At 41.9% G+C, this 13,024-nt stretch overlaps 1 protein-coding gene across 2 annotated transcripts in view; it reads left to right on the forward strand.

Moving 5' to 3' along the window:
• TMEM45A (transmembrane protein 45A) overlaps nt 1-13,024 on the forward strand; it is a 56,860-nt gene that overhangs the window by 14,857 nt on the left and 28,979 nt on the right. For both annotated transcript variants that reach the window (XM_037058947.1, XM_037058943.1), the window contains exon 2: nt 1,530-1,606. The gene's annotated coding sequence lies outside the window, so the exon portion shown is untranslated. The remainder of the gene's footprint in view (nt 1-1,529; nt 1,607-13,024) is intronic.

Genomic DNA, 13,024 nt, shown 5'->3' on the forward strand with positions numbered 1-13,024 from the left:
TTGGGGACCTAATTCAGACTGATGGCCACAGAGGCCTCTTGGATGTCGTGCTGGGCCTGCAGGGAGACCTTCCTGCGGAGAGTTTCCAGGCAAAAGCAGGAATGGAGAATTCCAGGCAGTGGAAACAGACTGCCAGTCAGTGTTTGCTGAGTCTCCCAAACGCCGGGGCACTGCAGAGAAGCTGTGGGGCTGCCAGACACAAGAAGGTTCCCAGACTCCTTGGAGTTTGTGGTCTGGTGTGGAGACAGAAGAGGCAGGCCCCAGGGCGTGCAGGGCTGGGGTGACCACTGGCTCTGAGAGTGTCTTTCCTCCTCTTCTCTTCCCCTCAGACCCTCACGGACCACAGTCTTGACAACGCAGGGCCCCAGGGCCTGTCAGTTCTTCCTGCATGTGGGTAATGCTCACATTTGTCCCTTTGCCCTGTTCCCACTACTCTGTTTTGTCAATTGCCTCCTAACCAGTTTCCTTGCTTCCAATGTCTCGCATCCTTTAATATCTTCTATGCACAGCTGCCAAATTAGTCTTCCTGAGATACCACTGAGATCACGTAAATTCCTTGCTTTAAAGCTTTCATGGGCTTCCTGATACTGGCAGAGGGGCAGTTTGCCAGGAACTGCTGCACCTCTCCCCCTTTCCACCATCGTGACAAGGTTCCTGGAGAAGCTCAGCCGGCAGCAGCACTGGCAACCTCTCCAGCTGGTGCTGAGTAGTTTTTGAAGCCCTACCTGTAGCCTCCTTCCTGTATTTCCACTCCTGCCCTGCATCATCCTCTGGGCCATGCAGACTTGAGTCCTCATTGTTCTTCAAACACCCAAATTGCACTGTCCACCAGGGAAGGGCAAGAGCATACTGGTAGGAGCATGGGTTCCAGAGTTAGCCAGACCAAGTTCAAATCCCAGCTCTGCCATTTCACTCGGTGAGAGAACCCTTCCAAAAGTTATCTTTTCTAAGCCTTCAGTTTCCTCCTCAGTTAATACCAGAAGGCTAGTAGTAATTTGTACCTCTTAGGGATGGGCAGATAAGATGAGACACTGTAGGTGAGGCATTAGTAGGTGCTTAGTCCAAAGTGAGTTCTTAATTCATGGGCATTGTTTAAATAAACGGTAAGTCACACTTGTGCTGATTAACAGACATGCCTCCAGAAACCTCTGGCCCTGCTTTCGTTTCACACCCCCAGTGCCAGTGAGCAGCCTCCTTATAGCTGGTGACAGGTTGGGGTACGACTTCTGTGTGCTTTTGATGCTGGACAGAAACTCTGGCTGCGGACACTGAATGGTGGTGTCAAGGAGCTAGACAGGACCTCGAGACAATCCACTGTGGGACATCTGAGCTCCCTCAGAGTGTTCAAGTAGATCCAGAGGAGTTAGTTGAAAAACTCCCGACAGCCTTTGTGAGGCTAGTTATTGTTATTATTTTTTGCACAGCAGTCTTTAGTTGTTTTGTTTTTCCGGCCAAATTTCAGTTATTGCTGGTTCTTCACTTGCTTGGGGCCACTCTTAATTCGATGTCTGTTTTCTTTCTTCCCTCAGTGAGGAGCAGTGAAGAGGCTGGAAGCTGGGAATATAGGAGACTGAGGTCCAGTCGTGCCTCAGCTGTGAACCTTTTGGTGAGTAATAGACTCACTTCTTCCTGTGCTGCTGGTCACACTTCTTCAGGCTCGCCACAGACTTACCCAGATCATGGACTTTGGAGGGTTAAGTCTCACACAAGCTTAAAATATTATTATTACCCAGTCTTTCTTCACCCTTTTTTTTCTTTTTTTTTTTTTTTTTTTTTTTTTNATTATTACCCAGTCTTTCTTCACCCTTTTTTTTCTGAGACTTGGTGTAAGGCCCACTGTTAAATGAGGAGGCAACTTGAGGTCTTCTCATAGAGAGTGTTTTTTAAGATACTACTATAGATAGACATAAGGCAAATTAGCCATAAAGAACTCTGTTATTTTCAGTAGAACAAAAAAAAAAAAAGAAATTATCTCCCCAAACAGTTCTAGATTTTTGTTTTTGTTTTTGTTTATTGTAAGTTTTGTTTTTTTTAAAAAAATAGTTTCTTAGTTTTGGATTGCAACAGACTGCTGGTCACAACTCAAACAAATGAAGTTACAAAGAACACACTGTGCTTCAGGGTCCCCTAAGTAATTACACAGGGTCCTTTCCAAAGTAGGAAGATTCAAATGGAAAAAGGCTTTGGTTCAAGGTTGGCTTTTATATTTTTAGTCAAAGGCAGAGAGTGAATTAAGGTGGGTAGAATAATGTTTCTCAATTTTTTTAAGATTAAGACATAGAAATTCTATATAATCTGTTAAAGTTAGTATTTAAAATAGGTGTTTAAAATATATGCATCATGAAAAATTATCATATACATACATGTATATGTTTTGGGGGGCATTATCTGCATCAGAAGTCACTAAAAAAGAGACTTGGCCTTCTTGTTCTTTTCTGAAGATATCATATGCAGCAGGTCATCAACAAGAGAGGAATATAATGCCTGGTCCAGCGTTAGAGCAGCAAAAATACAGGGTGGGGCAAAAGTAGGTTTACTTGTTCATATGGAAAATAATATAATAATTAATAAATAATAATACAAGAATAAACTCTGTGTTTCAAGTACTCATAGCTGTAAACCTACATTTGCCCCAACCTGTATTTGGAAAGTGAAAACAAATGAAAGTGAATAAATAAGTGAGTTTTCAACAACTCATTTATGGAGATCAAAATATCTATAAATTACCACATTTCTCAGACTATAAGATGTACTTCCTCCACCCCCAATTTGGGAGGAAAAGGAGGGTGCATCTTATAGTCTGAATGCAGCTTACCTGGATTGATGTGGGGGGGGCTGCCTATGTTATTATTTTTTTAAAATATATTTTATTGATTATGCCATTACAGTTGTCCCATTTCCTCCCTTCATTCCCCTCCACCCTGCACACCCCCTTCCCCACCATTCCCCCCTTTAGTTTATGTCCATGTGTCACAAGTTCTTTAGATTCTGTATTTCCCATACTATTCTTGCCCTCCCCCCTGTCTATTTTCTACCTACCATCTATGCTATTTTCTGTGCCTTCTCCCCCCTTCTCCTCCTCCCACTCCCCTGTTGCTAACCCTCCATGTGTTCTTCATTTCTATGGTTCCACTCCTGATCTAGCTGTCCTCTTAGTTTGCTTTTGTTTTAGGTGTGGTTGTTAATAACTGTGAGTTTGCTGTCCTTTCACTGTTCATATTTTTTATCTTCTTTTTCTTAGATAAGTCCCTTTAACATTTCATATAATAAGGGCTTGGTGATGATGAACTCCTTGAACTCGACCTTATCTGAGAAGCACTTTATCTGCCCTTCCATTCTAAATGAAAGCTTTGCTGGATAGAGCAATCTTGGCTATAGGTCTTTGGATTTCATGACTTGGAATACTTCTTTCCAGCCTCTTCTTGCCTATAAGGTCTCTTGAGAAATCCGCTGACAGTTTGATAGGAACTCCTTTGTAGGTGACTGTCCCCTTATCTCTTGCTGCTTCTAGGATTCTCTCCTTCATTTTCATCTTGGCTAATGTAATTATGATGTGCCTTGGTGTGTTCCTTCTTGGGTCCAACTTCTTTGAGACTCTCTGAGCTTCCTGGATTTCCTGGCAGTCTATTTCCTTTGCCAGACTGGGGAAGTTCTCCTTTATTATTTGTTCAAATAAGTTTTCCACTCATGGCTGCTCCTCTTCCCCTTCTGGTACCCCTATGATTCGAATGTTGGAATGTTTAAAGATGTCCTAGAGGTTCCTAAGCCTCTCCTCATTTTTTTGAATTCTTGTTTCTTCCTTCTTTTCTGTTTGGTTGTTTCTTTCTTCCTTCTGGTCCACTCCATTGATTTGGGTCCCAGTTTTCTTTTCATCACTATTGGCTCCCTGTGCATTTTTCTTCATTTCACTTAGTTTATCTTCATTTGTTCCTCTAATTTGTGACTGAAATCCACCAGTTCTGTGAGCATCCTGATCACCAGTGTTTTGAACTGTGTATCTGATAGGTTGGCTGTCTCTTGGTTGCTTAGAAGTATTGGCTCTGGGGTTTTGAGCTGTTCTTCTTGAGCTATAATGTGTTGGTCTGTTTGTGCCTGTTAAATATGAGGGGCAGAACCTTAGGTGTTCACCAGGGTGGGGTAACCCAGTTGCTGGGTTGTGACACTGTATGTGGGGGTGGGGTCGGAGAGGGGCAATGGTGTTTGTTCTGCTCTCTCTTGGATTTTGGTCCCGTCTGCTGCTTCACACAAGCAAATTGGGCCCTTTTGGTGCTGGTTCCTGGGTGTGTGGGCTTGTGCACCCTCCAGGATCCTGTGGGTCTCTCCAACAAACTGTGAGCCTGGGAGCCTCTCCTGGCACCTCACCCCCGAGAGTTTTTCCAATTGGTGCTTTTAGGCTTTATTTCCTGGCTCTGGGGCCTTGGTTTGCTCAGTCTATCTCACTGCTCACTCCTCGGCCTGGTTTATCTGCGTGTGAATGTGTGACCGCAGTCAGCCAGCAGCCTTGCGCCCTCACTGGGTCCACCCATTGCCACCTGACACCTGGGATCCACCAACTGCCGCCTGCATGCCTGGCACCTTTTCCTGTGTGACTCCGCTCTGCCAGCCACTGACTGCCTCTCTTACTGGTCTGGCTGAATGATTTGTTGTTGTCGGACTTTCGTACAGCTCAATTTTCTGTGTTTTGGTTGCATTTTTGTTACTAAAACTTTGTTGTCTTTAAACTCAGTTGTGCGAGGAGGCAGTGTTTCCACCTACACCTCCATCTTGGCCAGAAGTATTTTTTTTGTATTATTTTTTTTTAGAAAAAGAGGAAGGGAAAGAGGAAGGGAGAGAAACAATGTGTGGTTGCCTCTTGCGCTCCCCCTACGTGGGGCCTGTCCTGCAACCCAGGCATGTGCCCTCACTTGCCTATGTTATTTATGACATTAAATATTTTACCACATTTTTGGCTTTGAAAAATTTTTTTCTATTTTCTTCCTCTAAAACCTAGGTGTGTCTTTGGTCCAGTGTGTCTTACAGTCCAAAAAATTCAGTACCCTGAAAAACATCTAAATTACTATAGTTTTAAAGATTTAAAAGCTAGGCCTGAAACTATAGAATTTCTAGAGGAAAACATAGGTAGTAAACTTTTTGACGTTGTTTTCAGCAATATATTTTTGGCTACATTTCTTCAAACAAGGGAAGCAAAACAAACAGGTGGAACTATATCAAACTAAAAAACTTTTTCACAGTGAAGGAAATCATCAACAAAATGAAGAAAACCTACTGAATGGCAGAAGATACTCACAAATGAAACATCCAATAAGGGGCTAGTATCCACAATATATAAATAACTCATACAACTTTACACCCTTTACACCAAAAATAACAAACAACCCAATTTAAAAATGGGCAGAGGACTTGACTAGACAATTCTCTCAAGAGGACACACAGGCAGCCAAAAGACATATAAGAATGTTCAACACCACTAGTCACCAGGGAGATTAAAATGAAAACCACATGAGGTATCACCTCACATTTGTCAGAATGGCTATCATTAATACGTCAACAAATAATAAGTGCTGAAGAGGATAAGGAGAAAAGGGAACCTTTGTACACTTTTGGTGAGATTGTAAATTGGTGCAGCCACTATAGGAAACAGTAAGGAGATTCCTCAAAAAGTTAAAAATAGAACTATCCAGCAGTTCCACTTTTGGGTATTCAACCAATGAGGACAAAAACACTAATTTGAAAAGATATATGTGCCCCTATGTTCAATGCAGTACTACGAGTAATAATCAAAATAGGGAGGCAACCAAGATGCCCATCAATAGATGACTGGATACAGAAGATGTGATATGGACCTAGAGGGTATTATGCTAAGTAAAATAAGTCAGACAGAAAAAGACAAACACCATATAATCTCATATGTGAAATCTAAGAAAAAAAACAGAGTAAAATGAGTAAACAAAACAAACAGACCCATAGATACAGAGAACAAGCTGATGATTGTCGATGGGGAGGAGGTGAAGGGATGGGAATAAGCAAGTTAAAAAACACAAACTTTTGCTCATGTGGAACTGCTATCCTAATGGTGGGGTAGAGCATAGACAGTGCACGAAGCAGCAAAATATATAGTATGGCAGAGGGTGGAAAGTGCTGTGAAGCGTGCTCAGGGTGGAGGGACGGTTGGAGTTTGACGTATGGTGATAAAATAAGGAGGGCCTCACTGGAAACTGAAATCTAGAAAGCAAATTAAATAGCCCTGGCCGGGTAGCTCAGTTGGTTAGAGTGTTGTCCTGATATGCCAAGATTTCGGGTTTCGTTCCCGGTCAGGGTACGTACAAGAGTCAAGGCAGATACAATCAGTGAATGCATAAATAAGTGGAAACACCAACTAATGTTTCTCCTTCTGAAATGAATAAATAAAAAATTTAAATATTAAGTGAATAAATAAATAACTAGCATTTGACTATAGAAAAAGGAACAAAATACTAGCAGGAATTTAGATGTCTTATATAATAGGTCCTCAATCTGCATTTGTTGAATCTGTTTAAAGAAACAAAATTAATATGGTGCCCATCACACTTGACCACTGTTATGACAGTCCTTCTTCCTTTGGGCTCCAAGACTTCCCTCTCTATGTTACTTGCCCAGAACCAATTTTCAGAAGAATCATCAAGAACAATGATTCAGTGATTCTGATACTAGAATGCTGGGAATAATGAAAAGCTGGAAGAAGCATTGGAGATTGTCCTTGACCAATGATTCCAAGCTTATGAAATAAGAGGATGATTCATTTTTAATATGGAAGAGTTTCTAGGTTCCCTCCCCCCTGCATCCCACAGTTTATGGCTATCCTTTTAGTATCTGTTGAGTAAGAGAGAAAGACATACCTGTACCAGTCCAGGTGGCCTCTTGCAATGGAACCTTGACCCATGTATCTTCAGCTCACCTGATGAGGCCACCAACATTTTAGACCAAATTTCTCTTTGTATAAATGAAGCAAAGGAGAATTCCTGATTGAGAAAAATAGCCAGGGTACAATTCAGAAAAGCACAGGATGTTTAAGTAGAGATTTGGAAATATTCAGAAGCCACAACCACGTCAACCTGAGGTCTCTGACTCAAAGAAACATGCCAATGCCTGATTAATGAGTTTCAGTCTTAGGGAGAGAGAAATGTTCTTTTTAAATTTTTTATGATTCAGTTACAATTTACACACACATTATTATGTTTTAGTTTCAGATGTATAGCATGGTGGTTAGAAAACCATAGACTTTCAAAGTGACTCCCTGAAAGAGACACGCATATTCTTTTTTGTCTTATTTTCATGTGGCACATTAGTGTTAATTTCATCATTAGCTTCATGATATTGTTGAGAAATCTCCACTCTGAGCACTTGTTGTTTTTTGCCCCAGGGAAATGCCTTCGTGGGTTGCCATATGAAACACAGGGTGCCCCGGAAGATTGGAATTTCAATAGCGCATGCCATACAGAGCGCATGCTTATGCTGGAGACCATTTATTTATGCCTGACATTCGAATTTCACTGGTATTCTGTACTTTTGTTGTTGTTGTTGGATGTGGCAAGTCTGACTCCAGACGTTCAGAATACTACCAAGCAGTGAAAGGTAGGAACTAAAAACACGGGTGACATTCTTGCACAGCTGTCAACACTGGTCACTAACACAGTTTCTGGGCACCTTTCAGATTTCTTTCAAAGGAAGGCTAGTGTATGGTTTTCTCAGAGTCACGCGGTTTTTCATGGACCCACAGCCCAATTCAGACTCCGGTAGGCAGGTGGCCGCTACTCATTCTCCTTCTTCCTTTCTGTTCACTCTCATTCGCTTTGTGGTTTGGTCATGAATGTGTTTACCTGACCTTCTGTGACGTGGGGTAGAAGCAAAAGTGAAGCTTTCTTTGGGATGAAGTAATGACTTTAGCGTCCAAGCAGGGGACAGGGGACAGTAGGAAGGAGACTTGCACTCACTCAGACCCCTCACTTTCCTGTGCAGGAGTCAGAACATCTTCCACGAAGCACAGTGAGCTGTAAACCTCCCACTTTGTCTTGTCCGAACTTGAATCTAAAGGAGGTTAGCATTCAGACGCTTTTCTCTCATTCTTTCTCGTACAGTTTCTCTTTCCATAAGTTAGACTCAAAGGAAGAGCTGGCATTGGGTCTTTTTTATTTTCATTTTTCAAATTTGTAAGATTGGATATATCAGGATTTTTTTACTCCAATTATAACATAAACAAATGTATTCCCAAACCACGAAGAATACTGTGACAAAGCCAAAGAAACAGATCATTTAAATGACCATTCACACTGAAACTCTGTCACCTCAAGACCGACCTGTGTAAAAGAATGGCTTTTCATAACATGTTCTAGGGGTCAGAGGGTTTTGCTGGCCAGGTGGTTGGGAAGGAAGCACTGAAAACTGGGCTTCTTGTTGGATAGGATTTTGTTTCCTGCCCAGAAATGGGATTTTGAAGGTTCATTTTACAAAGTTCTCTGATGGTGAATGCCAGTGTCTGCCCTCTCTCCCTCCAAGTGAGACTTCAAATTCTTGGTAGGTAGGGGGTGAATATTTGAGATCAGAGTATATAGGGAAATTTTAAAACAGTGCAGCTAGTGGTAGGCTGTAACAATTAAGAGAATAAAATAAGGGCTGTAAGGTGGTAGCCCATGAGTTGGTACGAGTCCCACTGCTTCGGTTCATTCGTGAATTATTTTTGAGCGCGAGCTTGGTGCTTTGATTAGTGAGGATCTCCTGGACAGTGAGGAGAGATCAACTGAACGCAGGGTGAGAAGGGCTGTGGTAAAGAGACGTGCAGGTGCTGTGGGGCCAGGGAGGGTGCCGTCTAAATAGAATGGAAGTTCAAGATCAAGGGAAGAGTCACCTCCAAGGCCCAGTCTTTCCAGCTTTAACTTGTTTTTTGTGAGTCGTGGGGTCCCAGGCTGGGATTTCTCAGGACAGACTTGATTCCCGATGTGCTGTTCTATCATCAAACCCCGTGACAGAAGAAAATGAGTCTCTTTCATATATTTTTTACCCTTTCCAACTTTTCAGCTGGAAAATCCCAAGAAGATACAAAAATAGAGAGGATAGTATAGTGCAGCCATTAGATACTAACTCATGGCCAGTTTTGTTCTATTTCCCCATCTACTTTTCCTCTTCACCACGTAATTTTCATATTAGTCATGATTCTCCAGAGAAATAGGACAAATCAGGTGTGTGTGTGTGTGTGTGTGTATGTGTGTGTGTGTATGTGTGTGTGTGTAAATAGATGGAAAGATTTATTTATTTGTTCATTTATTTATTTTAAGGAATTGACTCTTGAAATGATGGGGGCTAGCAAGGTTGGACTCTGTGGGACAGGCCAGGAGGCTGATGGCCCAGGGAAGACCTGATGTTGCAGTTTCCATTGGGGAGACAGTCTGGAGGCAGAAGTACTTCTTCCTTGGGTTTACTCTTAAAGCCTTCAGCCGATTAGCTTCTCTCTGCTTTCCCTCATGGAAAGGTTAATCTGCTTTGCTCACTGTCTACTGATTTGAGTGTTGAGCACAGATAAAAAATATCTTCAAAGCAGCATCCAAGCACTGGGTGCTAATGGCTTTAGCCAATCTGACGTATAAAATCGACTGTTAACAATTTTGAAACTAATCTGCCATCATATTATTTTGTTCATAATATTTCAGTATACAGCTCTAAAAAATAAAGATTTAAAAACCCTCCAAAACAATATACTATTGTCACTCTCATGAAATTAAAAATCCTGAAGTGTGTTTGTTTGAATTAAGATCCAAATAAAGCCCACACATTGCAATTACAGATGTGATTCAGTGCAGTCTTTGTTGATGTATAAGTTCTCCTTTCATCTCTGTTTGTTTTGGTTAACTTTTTTTCCTGTGGAAAAACTAGTTTGTGTTGTTAAATTTTGCATCACTGGGTTTCACTGGTTGCAGCCCCATGCCATCTACCGTGTTTCTCTGCCCCTGTATTCCCTGTAGTTGGTAATATAGAGAGGAGGATGCCCAAATTATTATTTTGCAGTCTTGTTGGCTTGTCTTTCTTGGATGTCAACAGTCTTCATTTATCAATGCCTGCATTTACTCATTTATTAGGGTTTGTAAAGTTGTAAATTATACAATTTTGTCTTCAGTTATTAAGAAAAATGTTTATAGAAAGAGAAATTTCCTCTCATTAACTGTGTGGGTAGAGTTCTTCCTAATTCTTTATGCCAGTGTTTCCCAAGGTCAAGTTGATGAACTCCTGGGTGTCTGCTGACATGTTCTTGGGGACAGGGAAGGAGGTCTGCAAGCTTTCTGTCATGACAATCTAACTGCATTTCATCTCAACAATGACTGAGAACTAGCGTGTGCTGGATCACCTGGATGAGCCTCTTGGGTCAGAGTTCAACCAACGATGTCAGGCCCATCCCTACTGCTATCCAAACTAGCCTTCCCTGACTTGAGCATGCTGATGAGTTAGTTACCTGGGGATTGCTAAAATGCAGATTCCAACTCAGTAGGTAGGGATGGGCCTGAGAAGCTGCATTTCTAACCCTCCCAGCTGAGTGACTATGTTGTCTTTATGTTGGAGTCATCTTGCTTGACGTTTTTTAGATAATACATATGAAGCTCCCAGTACAGTGTTTGACACAGAGGCAGCATGTGATACATGTTCAAGATTCTTGTTACAATTGTTAGAGTTAGCTATTGAGGCGCGGGGAAGGGTGGAGCGGTGGGAAAGAGGGCGGGGGTTCAGGGGTAGGCAGGCTTGAGGCAGGATCCTGACTCAAGGATCGTTTAACTATGTGGGTTTATCGTTTTGCATTTACAAGCTGTATGACCTGGGCAGGTTAGCCTTTTGTGTCTCTGTCCTGTCAGTGTAAAATGGGGACAGAGAGTCTGCCTCACGGAGCTGACAGGACTCTGTACACTGCCAGAGTGGTGGGTGCTCAGCAGATGTCTTTTTTGTCCTTTTCCCCTTTTGGACATAGAGACTTGGGGTTGAATCTTGGTTCTCTCATGGCACTCTTGTGAATTGTGTTATAATATTTATAAAATGCACCTCTTTACCATTATCTTTAAAGCGAAGATAATAATTATGAGGATTAAATTAATTAGTCCGTGTAAAATGTGTTGGCATGTTGGATGGCTCTTAGCATTCCTCCCATTTAAGAGCCGGCCACACCTTTTCTAACCCCAGCTTCAGACTTTCTGTGTTTTCTTACTCACTTGTCTACTTTTACCGACTCCAGCACTGAGACCTGCCCTGCTGCTCCTAATGCTGCCCTTGCTGTGGGGTGAGTATTTCCACAGCCCATCGCAACCAGGCAGGGCAGGGGACCTTGTGCTTCGTTGCTTCTCAATCCCATTCTTCACACCCTAGACACACAGACATTGCTTGGGGCTCCTGCCTGAGTTGGAATCAGACACTCCTCTGGAGGGCATTGAGACATTTAAAGCAAAAACAGCCTATAACATTTATGCAGCATCTTGTACACGGCAAGAACTTTACTTGTATTATGTCAGCTTATCTTCAGTTTTATAAGGTAGTTCTAGTAATATCATCATTCCCATTTTATAGAAGAAGAAACAGAGCAAAGTTAAATAAGGTCCCTCAGGTCAAGCACACAGCAATGGGCTGGCCTGTGTGTGCAAATGCTCTGATCCCAGAATGTGGGCTCTTATTCCCTGAGGGGGAATTTTAAGATGTTAATGTTTGGGCTTACCTAGACTAATTGAAGCAGAATCTCTAGGAATGGGGTTCTGGCTTTTTTTCCCCCTGTGAGCTCTTCAAGGGATTCCATGACACAGCCAGGACTGAGAAGTAGATGACACTGTGCTTGCCAGTCTCCCTCTATGATTGGGAACCTGAGTTTGTAGAGGGCACTACTGCTCTTGTTCTCTACTTTTCCTCTGCCTGTTGGTGATTTAAAACATGTTTATCTTTATTTTTATAATTGTTAGAGGCCCTCCTCTAAATGGCATTCCTAAGGAGGTGTGGTAAGCTGAATAATGGGCCTCCAAAGATGCCCATGTCCTAGTCTTCAGAAACCAAGAGCATGTGTAGGGAAGGCAAAACTTGATCTTTAGCCATGTTACAACTGGGACTCTTTAACAAAAACACGTATTAACAAGACAGTTTTTTAATACAGCACACAACATGTAGGAAAAACTCAACAAAAAGTAATTCAAAGCAGAGGCTTTGAATCCCAGCTTACATAGCATCCTCAATGCAGAACAGTAAGTTCGTAGAAAGGCATTTTTAGGGTTCCAAGGACAGCAAACTAGGGGAAGGCAAATATATGGGAGGTAACTAATGGGGTAAAGTTATCATGTAGCTTCCTCTGATGCCATCTCTGGGAAGAGAAAAGTGTGCAAGTTGTTTTTTAAAAAAAGGAATTCAAGGGCATGTTTGTTTATTGTTATAAATTTAAGGCAATCACTATTTCAGGTAGTCTTTTCCTAAGTCTAGGAGAGTTCAATGTGTTTCCTTTTTTTAAGCCTGGAGCTGATGAGATCTCATTACAGGATAAGAAGCAATGAAATAGCCTTGATGTATGTTCTTTGGACCTTGCTCTAGGTACCAGTGGGATATTTGTGTAGAATAAGAACTCTCTGCAAAAAGTCTTTTTAGATACACAGTCCAAATCTTTAAAGGTGTACCCATTTTAATAGGACTCTAAACCACTGCCCTTTTATGGCTTAACATCAATAAGCCTTCATGGCTTAACTGTGGACACAAGAGGGGTCCTCAAAAAGGGTACAAAAGATGCATTCCCCTCAAGATGCAAAGTTCCTCCCAAAGACACTCTAAGAAAATACAGACCTTCATTGTTACCAAAGGTGAAGAAACTCTGGTCTCCCACAGAGGCGCCTTAAATCAGAGACCGGCTAATCTGCATTACCCGATGGGTTACCGGGAATCTTCGCAGCACAAATAAAACTAAGAAAGGAGAGATGGCAAAAGCCCTGTATAGCCTCCTTATGACAAATGCCCAAAAGATAGTGACAAAGAAAACAATGACTATTCC

The sequence above is a fragment of the Sturnira hondurensis genome, unplaced genomic scaffold (assembly GCF_014824575.4).
Source record: "Sturnira hondurensis isolate 20B ecotype Veracruz unplaced genomic scaffold, ASM1482457v3 Scaffold0010428, whole genome shotgun sequence".
In the NCBI taxonomy this organism is placed as follows: domain Eukaryota; kingdom Metazoa; phylum Chordata; class Mammalia; order Chiroptera; family Phyllostomidae; genus Sturnira; species Sturnira hondurensis.